Below are 11,726 nucleotides of genomic sequence, written 5' to 3' on the forward strand. Positions count from 1 at the left end.
CTCTCTTCCTTCCTTCCTCTTTCTCTCTTCCTTTCTTTGAAAACCCCATCCCTTCCCTGGACTGGGTTGTATGAGGGTGAACTGCCCGACTGAGTTCAACAATATCCCCAGCTCTTTTCTCTTCCCTTCTTAATAAATCACCACCACCCCCAGTAGTTTTGGCCGGGTGTCGAAAAGCCCTACAAGCGATTATAAGGTCATCGGCGGCGACACTGGAAGGAATGAGTTCACCTATAGGTACACGTACCCGAAGCAGAACCGGTGGCGGAAGACATTGGTTGCTCCACTTTCTTTCGGAGTGCGATTCCGCAGGAAAGGCTGAAACAGTCGCGTGTGTGCCGTCGATAGCTCAGTTGGTAGAGCGGTGGACTGTAGAGGCTAACGCAATACGGACATCCATAGGTCGCTGGTTCGAATCCGGCTCGACGGACGGCTGTTTTTATTTATGCAGCATGCCGAATGAAGGCCCAACCACATGCACGCGTAAAATCGACGTACGCCTGCGGCGAAATATGCCGCTGCCTTTACGCCAACCGACGACGTCGGATGGGGCGAGTAACCAACCACATATCGCCGCAACGCGCGCGTAAACCTATGCGCCGCGCACTGTGGCTCGACTACTCCGGACTCAGCTTTGTGGCGATCATTTTAACTAAAATAAAACAAATAATGCCTATTCTCACAACAATACCTATATTTAATGCAGAAACAACTAAAACAGTTCTTAGGATATTAAAAAACGTTAGGGATTAGTAGCCATAATTGGCAGGCACATAACCCTCCGCTACATTTGGCGTAAACTGCCTTGCTCCAATATTTGATCGTGCTTCACGTGTTTTGTCCGGCTGTTTGGTCTTCGTATTTCACAAATTACTTCGTTTTATCGCATAATTAACAGTGAAGTTAGCTTATTTATCAATTCGCTGTCTTGTTATGCGACCTGACCGCCCATAACATCACCGCCAGAGGTGTACGTCAACACCGTACGTCCGAACGTTTGCGTCGATATCTGTCGGGCTCTGATTTGGGCGTATCAAGCGCGTACCAATGCATTCGGCGTACGCCGGAGTACGTCGGTTCTTTGCGCTCTTAAGCCGGTTTACGTCGTTGCGCGAGTACGTCGGTTTTACACGTGCCTGTGGTTGGGCCTTAACGGTATCTATCTGCGAATGTGGCAATCCGAATGTTTGAAATTTTATACAATTGAATTTCGCTTCCGTGGGTAATGGCATTTAATTTTTGGGGCGTCCTACCCTGGTATTCTCAGTCCTTCCTCCACTAGAACCTGCAGTGGAGGAGATCCTTGATACACGCCGCGGTGGCTCAGTGGCTAAGGCGTTGCGCTGCTGAGCACGAGGTCACGGGTTCGATTCCAGGCCGCGGCGGCAGCTCTTCTGATGGAATCAAAAAGCAAAAACGCCCATGTGTACGAGATTTTGGCGCACGTTAAAGGTCCCCTGGTGGTCCAAATTAATCCGGAGCCCTCCACTACGGCGTGCCTCATCGCCTGCGTTGGATCGGCGCGTGAAACCCTACAATCAATCAGAGGAGATCCTTGATGAAAATTTCCCCATGATTGCGGAATCCTTTTTTTCAGCCAAGGGGAGGGAGCAAATTCAGTGAAGGAGGGACTCAGAACACGGCCCCTAGTGTCCGAGTGCTTTTAGCTAAGGTGCTAATAAATTGTGTATTGATTATTGCTCAATTGTAATGAATAAAATCGCCCCGCAACCGTAAACCACAAGCAAAAGTTGCCAAAAAAATTCACTACTCGCTTCCGCCAGCCCTTGTCAATCCCAGTGCAGGGAATAATTGTAATACATGAGCATGTATGAATTGATCTGGTAAATTTTGAACACTAAGCCTCAGATAGGATAACCTCCGGGACTAAGGATGCGCCACTTACGATAAGTCCTACAAAATTATCCTGTATAATAGTTTACAGAGGATAACAAGGAGCAACACGAATAGCCACAGTAAGACTTTGTAGAAAGTCGTTAATGTATGTGCCGTAGGTGGAACTTCTTGGTCTTATTTTTGGAATTTATTTAACTTTTATCGCCCATGTATTCTTCCTCAGAAGCATCGTGAAAAAAACTTGCCGCGACAATTTTACGCGTCAGTCGCTTGGATACCATCACAAACAGACAGCAACTTCATATATCTCACTAATTGGTTGTGTTGCCGGCCATTTTATACGTAGCTCCTGCGGGGTGGATGGTATTTAAATTTACATAATGGGCTTAGGTCACTTCTTTGATCCAAAATACTGATTGCCGTCGCAGGGGCGCAAGCAACCACAATGGACTGGTCCTATAGAGGTAATAGCAACTCCTTACCTCCTGATATATATCCGGACGTTAGGTCTATACGGTCCTCCTATTTACAGATGGCTGTCTGTCCTGTTCAACTGCATAAATTATGAATTTTCAGATGTAGACCTCCCGATTCCCATTCTCACTCATTCAGCTACATTGCTTCGAATTCGGAGTGAGAGGCTTACTGCTGCTAACTCAAATCGAAGATTTCTGATCCATGATACACACGCATTTACGGGGGAATTTTATACCTTTAATTGAGCTAGTGCTGGCTTCTGTTAATACGTCTCGGACTGATGCCATTACAACAACAGGTGTTTACCGGCTCGTTACCCTAAACTGTTCTTTCGAAGAATAAGGAATAGCCATGAGATTTCTTAAGTTCTTCAGTTCCTAAGTTTTTACTCGAGGATTAACCGTCCTCTTCCGTCCACACTTACACAGAGAGCCTCCCGATTATGAGAAGCGTCGATAACCGGTTTTAGCAATCCTTGGTGGTTCCCCGACTTAAATTCGACGTCATTTATCTTGCAAACAGCGTACGTGTTCAGCTGTGTCACGACCGGGGCACGCAGGTGTTTGGTATTATCAATTGGCGATAATGATCAGGGCAGCTTCATCAAGACAAGATTCCAATAGAAACTCTATGAACGTATGGCCTCGCTGAGATAAATACACCAGGGTCACCTGTAAAGGCAGCGAAGATGGTCGACGGTAAATAGAGGGAAAGAAGTGCAGATCGATGCTAAATATATTGGATATTCACTCCTCATTGAAAATTTATCATCAACATTGGGGCCGCGATAAGGTATCATCATGGGTGCCCGTCATCACGCGGGAGCAGCTTTCGCTCGACCTGCTTCGCCTGCCTCTCAATCGCCATTTTTGTAAATAGCACCACCACCGTATCACCGGGACGTCGCGGCCCTTGGTCTTTCTTCTTACTTTATACTCCTGCCTTCCTCCACAAAAAAATACATTTGATTACTTCACATGGCCGTTTTCAGGTTATTTTCTCGGCTACAATTTCCGAAACGCACCCACGGCTGCTCAAACCATGACGCACCTCTATTTCTTAACCAGTAGATGAACGCTACACAAAGAGGTAAAGAGTTGTTCCGCCGGTTTGTTCATTAAGTATATATAAGCATGAACCAAGAAGCCCAGACTTCCACGTTAGGCACATTCATTTCTTCCCCGTTATTTACAGAGCAATACAAGAACAGATGTCTTCATTCTTAAATTCACAGGCCAAGAAAACAAACCCTGGAACCACCCTCTTACAAAAATTATTAAATAACGCACGGAGTTAAAACTTTTACTGAACTCGTTGACTGTCTCGACGCCCACATTGATTCATCTACTGCACAGCGCGTGATGCCTTTAACGTTTTTCTTCTCGACAGCGTACGAATTGCGCTATTTTTTGCGCAAGAAAGAGAGAGCAAGAATAATCTTTAATATAGAGTGAACGGTGGGGGTCGAGTTGTGACTCGGAGGGGTGGGTTCGCCTCAGTCCAGACACCTTTGAGCCTTGAATGTAGCCCTGGCACGGGTGACCAGAAAGATTTGGTGCCCGTAATGGGACCTCTTCAGCAGGCACTCCCACTTTTCGGGAGGAAGGGTAAGGATTGAGGGCGAGGGATGGGTGTTTTGTCAAGTACAGTGGTAAACCAGGTAGGTTGAAAATGGTTCGTGATTGGAACTGCGCACAAGAACCGGACGAGAGAAAGGAAACACGCAAGCACACACAAACTGCCTTGTGTGTGTTTCTCTTGTCTTGTCCGGTTTGTGTCAAAAGTTCCAGTCAAGGTTTGGCCAGCCCACACGATGTGGTAGGTAATGTTGAGAGAGGGGCATAAGTTACAGCTGAGGGGGTAATTTTTTGTTTGCGCAATTTTTTTTCTGTGCAGTGAGCGGGACGGCGAAGGCACGAATGTAGCGATTGCAGCACGCAGTGTGCGGGATACACAACATTATGAATGGACTTTTCCACAACCTCTATCTCCGGATGCGCTTGCAGGTTCCGCCATTACTTTCGTTGGCTCGCTCTTATTGCAGATACCGCTTCTGACGGAGTTCAACTTCTTAGGGACGCAGAAACCAACTCCACGAATAGTTACCGGTTGGCATCCGGGGGCCGCTGAGTCACCAGACGGTCAGTCACCGGCATACGAAAACGTACTAAACTTCGTCAACACCGCACCGAAAGAGTGACTACGGCGCATAAAGTTAAAAAATGGCTGCTGCTTAACTCAGCTAACCTTGGATATGGAAAGCAAAAGCCTCGCTAAGTCTGGTTCAGTCTTGGTTTCGCTTGGTTAACCTTTGATGTAGCTGCATTGCCGACCCCGGCTCAGAGCAGCTCGGTCCCGTGCAACGCTCACAGGAGGAGGCCCGGCCTCGCTTCATTCACGGCGAACGCGGCGTTCCTATTCGCCGGGCGCGAACGTAGCCCGAGACGACCCAGCGCCGCATGCATGGGAGGCTGCGGTGTTGGGCGGGTGCCTGTCAGCTGAGCGCCCGCGACCGCGCGCCACTCGGCTGATCAGTTGAGTAGAGCGACTGAAAGCGGGGCTTGTGCGCAGCGCCGAATGCGGGCCCAGCGGATCACGCGGTGCGCTTTAAGGGGTGTGTCGCAGGTGGTGTGTCTGCGGTCAAAAGTTGAACTTGCACATCCGCCGCGAAACCGGGGGTAAAGCTTTGTAGTAAAGTAAAGCTTTGTGAAAAGTAGTAAAGCTTTGCTTTAAAAAGTGCAACGCGGTGTATGTGCACGCATAGCAAACACTTTAGCTACCTGCATGGGCGTGCCCCGTGACCAGCAATAACGGACAACAGCGTGCCCGGTAACCAAGTCAGCAAGAGCCACAAATTGTGCTTTTCGTATTCGCCGCTACGAGCGCATTTCTTGGCCTCGAGAAGGTCCATTACGCAGCGTGTAGCGGCTACCATTCTGTGACGCTTTGTGTGGGGTTGCGTGACCAGTTGCTACCGCGGATCCTTGAGACGCTGATTGATTGATTGGGTGATTGATTAATTGATTCTACGGTTTAACGTGCCAACGCTACACAGGCGATGAGGCGCTGTAGGGGAGGCTGCGGATCAATTTTGACCACCTGGGCATCTTAAAATGTGCGCCAAAATCTCGAACAAACGGGCGTTTTCGTTTTCGCCTCCATCAAAAAAGCGGCCACCGCGTCCGGAAATAGAGCCCGCGCCCTTAGGCTCAAAAGCACAAGCCCTCGGCTACTGAGCCACCGCGGTGGGTCGCTGGGTAATGCTTCGGGCAGGTGACTTATAGCTGCCGGTTCTGTTAATTGGAATCAGGGAGAGCTGGGCAAGTTGAAAGGGATTCCCGCTTTAAATTTTAAATGCACAACAGTACAAGGGCGAGAGAGGGGCACAAACGAGTGCAGTTTCACAACTAAATATTTTATTGAAGCAAAAACAGTACATATACAGGTGCTGACAAGGTGCTTCACGTGACATGAGCGTCCTGTTTTAAGTGACAGACACAAGCGTCGTCCTCGTCCCCGGTTCCTTTTTATCAGGATTTCAGTGATTTCACAACGTACGTGTAGTATCAGGTGACGCACCTCGTCAGCACCACGACTGCCTTTATATATCTATAAAGGCGGTCGTAGTCAGCACCTATATACCTACTGGGTTTTTTTTTTAATAAAATGTTAAGTTGTGACACTGCGTTCGTTTGTGCCCCTCTCTTGTCCTCGTTCCATTGCACAGATAAAATTTAAAACGTGAATCCGGTCTGTTCTACAGTAAAGACTGCGCATGTAATTCTTTTGAGCAAAAGAAGAATCTGTCCTAGATTTTCTTGCTGAGCGCGGAGCTGCAATAATTCATCCTTCTCCATTTATTTCTCTTCTGCTTTGCAACAGCCCACCCGTTTCCAAACAGCGTGTGACCGGCTGATGTGAAATGTTCGATTTTTTTTGTGATTTCCAGTTAGCCTTTCTGCTGCTTTTTGCTTTAACTCCTACTTTGTTTTTACTGGCTTTAAACCAGTCGCAAGTTGGCAGTGACAGGTTTTGTCCGTCGGTTTTTGGTTTTTTAGGGCAAAGCAAAATAACAAAATCGATTTAAACTAAGTATGGAGCGTACTTTTACTGATACTCAAGCTAAGTTTCAGCGCTATATGCTGACCTTTCACGCTCAATTATCCTCACTCAAAAACTGGGGTTTCTGGCCTACATGAATAGACCCGCATGAAAACACCACATGTACACCTGGCTTGGATAACAGGCTTCCCTGCACATCATCTTGTTGAGAAGCCTTCAAATTTGTGGGCTCATTGGTATTGGATGGATGTTGATGTCACAAAATTGTTACGCGGCAGCAGGACAGAAGACATGAATCATGATGGGTGAGTGATGAATTAACGCACACCGAGGATATGAGCCATTCGGTTCGTCTTCTTCTTCGGAGTCCGGTCTGCATGCCGACTTCTTCCTTCTCGTGGCAATACGTAAACAAACAAGACAAGAGCATACGAGGCCGCCATTAGTTGCCCACGTTCGAAAGAAAGTGGTCGCCTAACGGCAGGCGTTCGCGAACAAGTTGCTGCTCTAATTTCTTACGTCGTCCGCTTCACTTGGAACGGCAGTAATGTCGGCACGTGAGCCATCGAGGCGGCTGAATCAGGTCTGCTACCTTTGGCCATCGTTCAACTGGACCTGAGGAAAGCGTTCGATCAGGTGGACCACAATTTTCTACTGGATCTCCTCCAACACTGCGGAATCGGTGACACAATGATCGATTGGATCAAAACTTGCTACGAGGACATATCTACCTGCGTAGTAACAAATAGGTCTGTGGGAACGCCCATAGACATCCACAGGTCGGTGCGCCAGGGCTGCCCCATGTCACCCATCCTATTCACCCTCTATCTTGAGCCACTTTGCCGTATGGCCCTTGCATCCGAGGTCATCAATGGCCTGAAGATGGGAGACGAGGAGCTCCGTGTTCTCGCCTATGCGGACGACGTGGCCTTCATCTGCACTCGTGGATCACAAGTGGGCGAGGTAATTAAACTAGCAAACCAGTTTTGCCGCTTTTCGGGAGCAGAGATAAATTTACTTAAGTCGAGGGGAGCCTGGTTGGGTGATTGGGCTTCCAAACCAAGTCACCTATTTGGAATGGCCTGGGAAGAGGAGATGTCCAATTACTTGGGAGTCAACCTCAACCAAAGCGTCGCAGTCAAAAATCGGTGGAAACCCAAGCTGTCAGCTGCGGAAAGAAAGCTGCAACCATGGAGAAATAGAAACATTGCTCTATTCACGAGGGCTCATGTGTGCAATGCGATTGCATACCCCGCAGTGCTGTACGGGGCCCGCATAACTTCCATCGACGCAGACACCCTGAATAGGCTGCACCGGTCCTGGGCGGTGTTTCTCTGGCGGTCCACATTCGAGCCCATGCGCCGCTCAAACCTCTTCTGGAGCCTAGAAAAGGGTGGATTTGGGCTCGTCAACGCGGAGCTCAAACTCACTATCCAACGATTCTTGTACTTTCTGGGTCTACGCGATCCGTTCCTAGTGGCAGCCACGCAGTGCCTGGGCACCAGACACTTGGCCCCGTGGCTTGCCACGACAGCATCACTCTGCTTTGACACGCGCGAAACGAGGTTCTACAAAGAAATCGCGCTAGCCTTAGCCATGCTCGAGCAGCATTTCTCTTGGGATTATCTGCTCAAAACAAAACCCAGAAAACTATACTGGGACCTCGTGGAGAAGGTCCTGCCGCCCCCTCTCTACCGACAACCCCCAATACCTAACGATGTCTTGAAGCGAGTAAGACGACTCCCTGTGCCCACCGCCTCAAAGGACTTTTTCTTCCGCCTCCACATGGGGGTGCTGCCCGCAAAGGCACGTCTGGAGGATAAGGGCTTCTTTCTCCATGGCGGCGCGGGTTGTCTCCTCTGTGGAAAACGCGAGACGGCAGAACACGTCCTCACAGATTGTAACGCCGCGGCCGTCTTCTGGGACGATCTGCAGACCGCGTACACCGAGCGATGGGACCTGTCGTGGTCAGGCCTCCGGCACCTGAGTGCGCCCACAGAGAACAAGGCGCTTCGGGACTGCGTGCTTGTCATGGGGCTCCACTCGCTGTGGAGGGCCCGAGTGGATGCAGTGGAGTGCGCCAGGAACCCCAGGCCTACCTGGAGGCACTTCACGGCAAAGGCTGAATGGACAGTGAGCGTGTTGGGGGCATCAGATTCTGACACGGAGCTCCGCGACTCACTGCAAAAAGGATGCCAAGCACTGCAGCGCTTTAAAGAAAAAGAGATGCAGCGCTGGCAATGGCTGTGATCTTGCCTCACTAGTACTTTGTAGAGACGCTTTTCCCCTCTGAACAGGCTTTGTACATCCTTGCCCAGAGTTTACACTCATATGTGAACATGTTACCTTCACACGATTCCCAGTTCATGTACTCTGATATTACACTGTCTCAGGATGTCATATTTTCCTGCTTGTTTGTTCGTTGTTGCCACCGCAGTCCCACTACGTTGCTTACTCTGCGGCTCAAGTGAAGGCACGCCTAAAGGTGATTGGAGTCCCTGCGGCGACAGTATGTACGCGTACCAGCATTGGTCACCGCATCGAGCGTGCCAGTGCATTATGTATATATGTATATCCTTGTAAATAAAAAATTGTGTTTGGAAAAAAAAAAAAAAAAATTCCGTCGATAGCACAGTTGGTAGAGCGGTGGACTGTAGAGGCTCACTCACGCAACACAGGCATCCATAGGTCGCTGGTTCGAATCCGGCTCGACGGATGGAATTTTTTTATTTGTATTGCATAGGCACAATAATACTATTTCGCTCCAATGCTCAAACCCAACCTTTGTTAAAAGGTGTACAGTAATAATACGGTGCTATAATCAATTTGTGAACATGGATTGTTGTGTCATATGTGTGACTGCGCCGATTGGAACATTGTAAATTTCATTAAATAAATTCCTGGAGGTGTGGTTCCGGCTATATATTTTTCTTGCCTCCTCGTGCACAGGTGCATTTTGCGTATGTTTTGTTTTGCCTTCGGTTATTTTATATTTTCGGGTAATAAGTAAAACAACTTCCGCAAATCCAAACCACAAACACGGAGAAAATTAAAATTGAAGGCCGCTACTGATTAACGCTGAAATTCAGGTTGCAACTTTAGATATTGCGTGCCGTCAAAAATTGCAAATGAACGTTGACCGAAGGACGCAAATCCTGAATAATCTCCTGCGGGACTTCGCTGCCGGGGGCAAGTAAAAAAAGCGGGCTTTGCGGAAAGCTACAGTGACTAGAATATATTGCTTTTTTTTTTAGTCTCCGCTTCTACGCTTCCGGGGGAAAATAAAAAAGCGGGCTTCGCGGAAAAACTACAGTGACTAGAATATACTGGTTTTCTTTTTAGTCTCAGCTTCTACGCTGCTGGGGGAAAGTAAAAAAGCGGGCTTCGCGGAAAACTCCAGGGACTAGAATATCCTGTTTTTCTTTTTAGTCTCAGCTTCTACGCACATTGGAAGTGACTTTCGCGGCGTACGCTACCTGCCGAAGCAGCCAAGGATATGATGGCAGCTGCAACCACCCCTACCGCTCCTCCCATGTAGCGAATTAGAGATTAGAGGACTAGGGGGGAACAGCAGGACAAAACAGGTACACATCGTACGATAGAGGTTCAAAAAGTACACTTTTTTATGGGATGAAGAGGCACAGGGGACACCCTTTCTTCCCGTCTTTATTTTCGGCGCTTTTGTTTAACAGACCGGTTTTGGCGATGTGCGCGAACGATTTCGTTAAAGGCAATTCGCCCCACGGACGTTCCGCGCGGCATTATTATTCGCGCGCGCAGCGACAATAGTGACAGTTAATTTTAAAGCGAAGCTTTAGTGTCCTACTGATGCCGTTGTACACCAATACGCCCTGCAGGAAAGCCACCTGTCTCTGACGATGATGAATAATGATCGTAGGGGAAGTGAAAAAAAAAAAAAAACGCTTCCCGTGGCCGGAGTCGAACCTGGGTACCCCGCGTTATGAAGCAGGCGACTGTACGATTGCTTCATTTTGACTTTTTTTCGAATGCATGGAAATTTTAGAAAGAACTCAGACAATTAACACACTATATATACTAACAGACAGCAATCAGTAAGCCCGTCAGTCTAACAAAGGTGGGCACCAATTCAAAACTCAGGCAAGCAAACGCACGCATCCAAAAGCTGCAGCCACTCCGATGGATCACTACGCGCTGCATAAACGCTCCGCACCAACGCCGCCTGTTCCCGAAAAATGCACTTGGTCGGCCTAGGGGGTTGAGCATGTCGATCAGTGATGCGGCACTTCCGCAAGCTAATCAATCCTAGGGGAAGAAAAACGTCATATGGCACCCGATTAACGTCCTCAAGCGGCAAGAAGCGAATGGTGTAGGGGGTGATGTCAATGTCCTTTTTCAGTGTCCGTTGCAAAACGTCCCAGAAAAACACCGCGTCACGGCACCACACAAAACAATGTCCATAGTCTCTGGCTGATTGTACAAGCGGTAATTATCTGACCAAGGGATCGACATTCCTTTTTTGCGCAGCCATGTTTTAACTGGAAGCGTTTGCGAATGGAGCTTAAAGAAAAACGTTTTGGCATTTGGCGGCACGCACATACGCTCGACACGGTCCAAAACATTATTCTTATGGTCCCGCAAGTATGGCTGGCGATAAAGAGGCACGGGGAATAGATTATGAATTAAAGTGTTCGTCATAGCATTCCGTGAAAGACTAAACAGGTACTCCAGAGAAAACCGCGCAGTAAGGAAATGAAAAGTATCCACAACTTCTTTTAGAAAACCCCGTGGCGGCTTCTTGTTCACCTCACCCGTAGAAAAAAGGAGAAAAGGTAACTGGTAACTCATGCGCTCTTGAAGTATAAGACGTAAAAGTGGATGCTCCGCCAACTTGTAGAAGGAAAACCGAGACACAAGTTGATGCACAAACAAATGCATTAATCCAACACCACCAGGCCCTAAAGGAAGAAACAAGTTATCCCTGCGCATTGCGTCCCATTCCCCACACGAAGGCAGCAAATACTCTGTGTAGATCCTGGACTTTCGCCCGCGCACAGTGCAGTATCTGGAGCACATAAACAAGCTTTGCCACCAAGAAGACATTGCAGACTTGCGCATGGGCAAACACAGAAAGTTCTCGCCCCATCGATGCCTGCGAGGTGTGCTTGACATGCTTGAGTGCTGAAGACCAGTGTGGCCCTGAGTTACTTATTTGGTTCAAAGGCACGCCAGGGTATTTTGACATAGTCGAAGCGGTTCGGAAAACTCATACTACAAGAAAAGAATCCGTCGGGAGAAGAATCGCGTTGCTCTGGGTGCGCAAGTCTGTTAGCCACAAGACGTTAGGCCTA

The 11,726-nt window shown here is 48.4% G+C and overlaps 2 non-coding genes across 2 annotated transcripts; both read left to right on the forward strand.

Annotated features, from left to right (window-relative positions):
* The first annotated feature begins 338 nt into the window (after positions 1-338).
* On the forward strand, positions 339-430 carry Trnay-gua (transfer RNA tyrosine (anticodon GUA)). The gene is given in 2 exon segments: positions 339-375; positions 395-430. It is a non-coding gene; the product is annotated as a tRNA-Tyr (tRNA).
* Positions 431-9,016: 8,586 nt separating this feature from the next.
* Positions 9,017-9,112, forward strand: Trnay-gua (transfer RNA tyrosine (anticodon GUA)). Its single transcript has 2 exons — positions 9,017-9,053; positions 9,077-9,112. It is a non-coding gene; the product is annotated as a tRNA-Tyr (tRNA).
* Positions 9,113-11,726: the final 2,614 nt, after the last annotated feature.

Source organism: Haemaphysalis longicornis, unplaced genomic scaffold (genome assembly GCF_048455015.1).
Source record: "Haemaphysalis longicornis isolate Haplotype H1 unplaced genomic scaffold, Haemaphysalis longicornis Haplotype H1 scaffold_4, whole genome shotgun sequence".
Lineage (NCBI taxonomy): Eukaryota > Metazoa > Arthropoda > Arachnida > Ixodida > Ixodidae > Haemaphysalis > Haemaphysalis longicornis.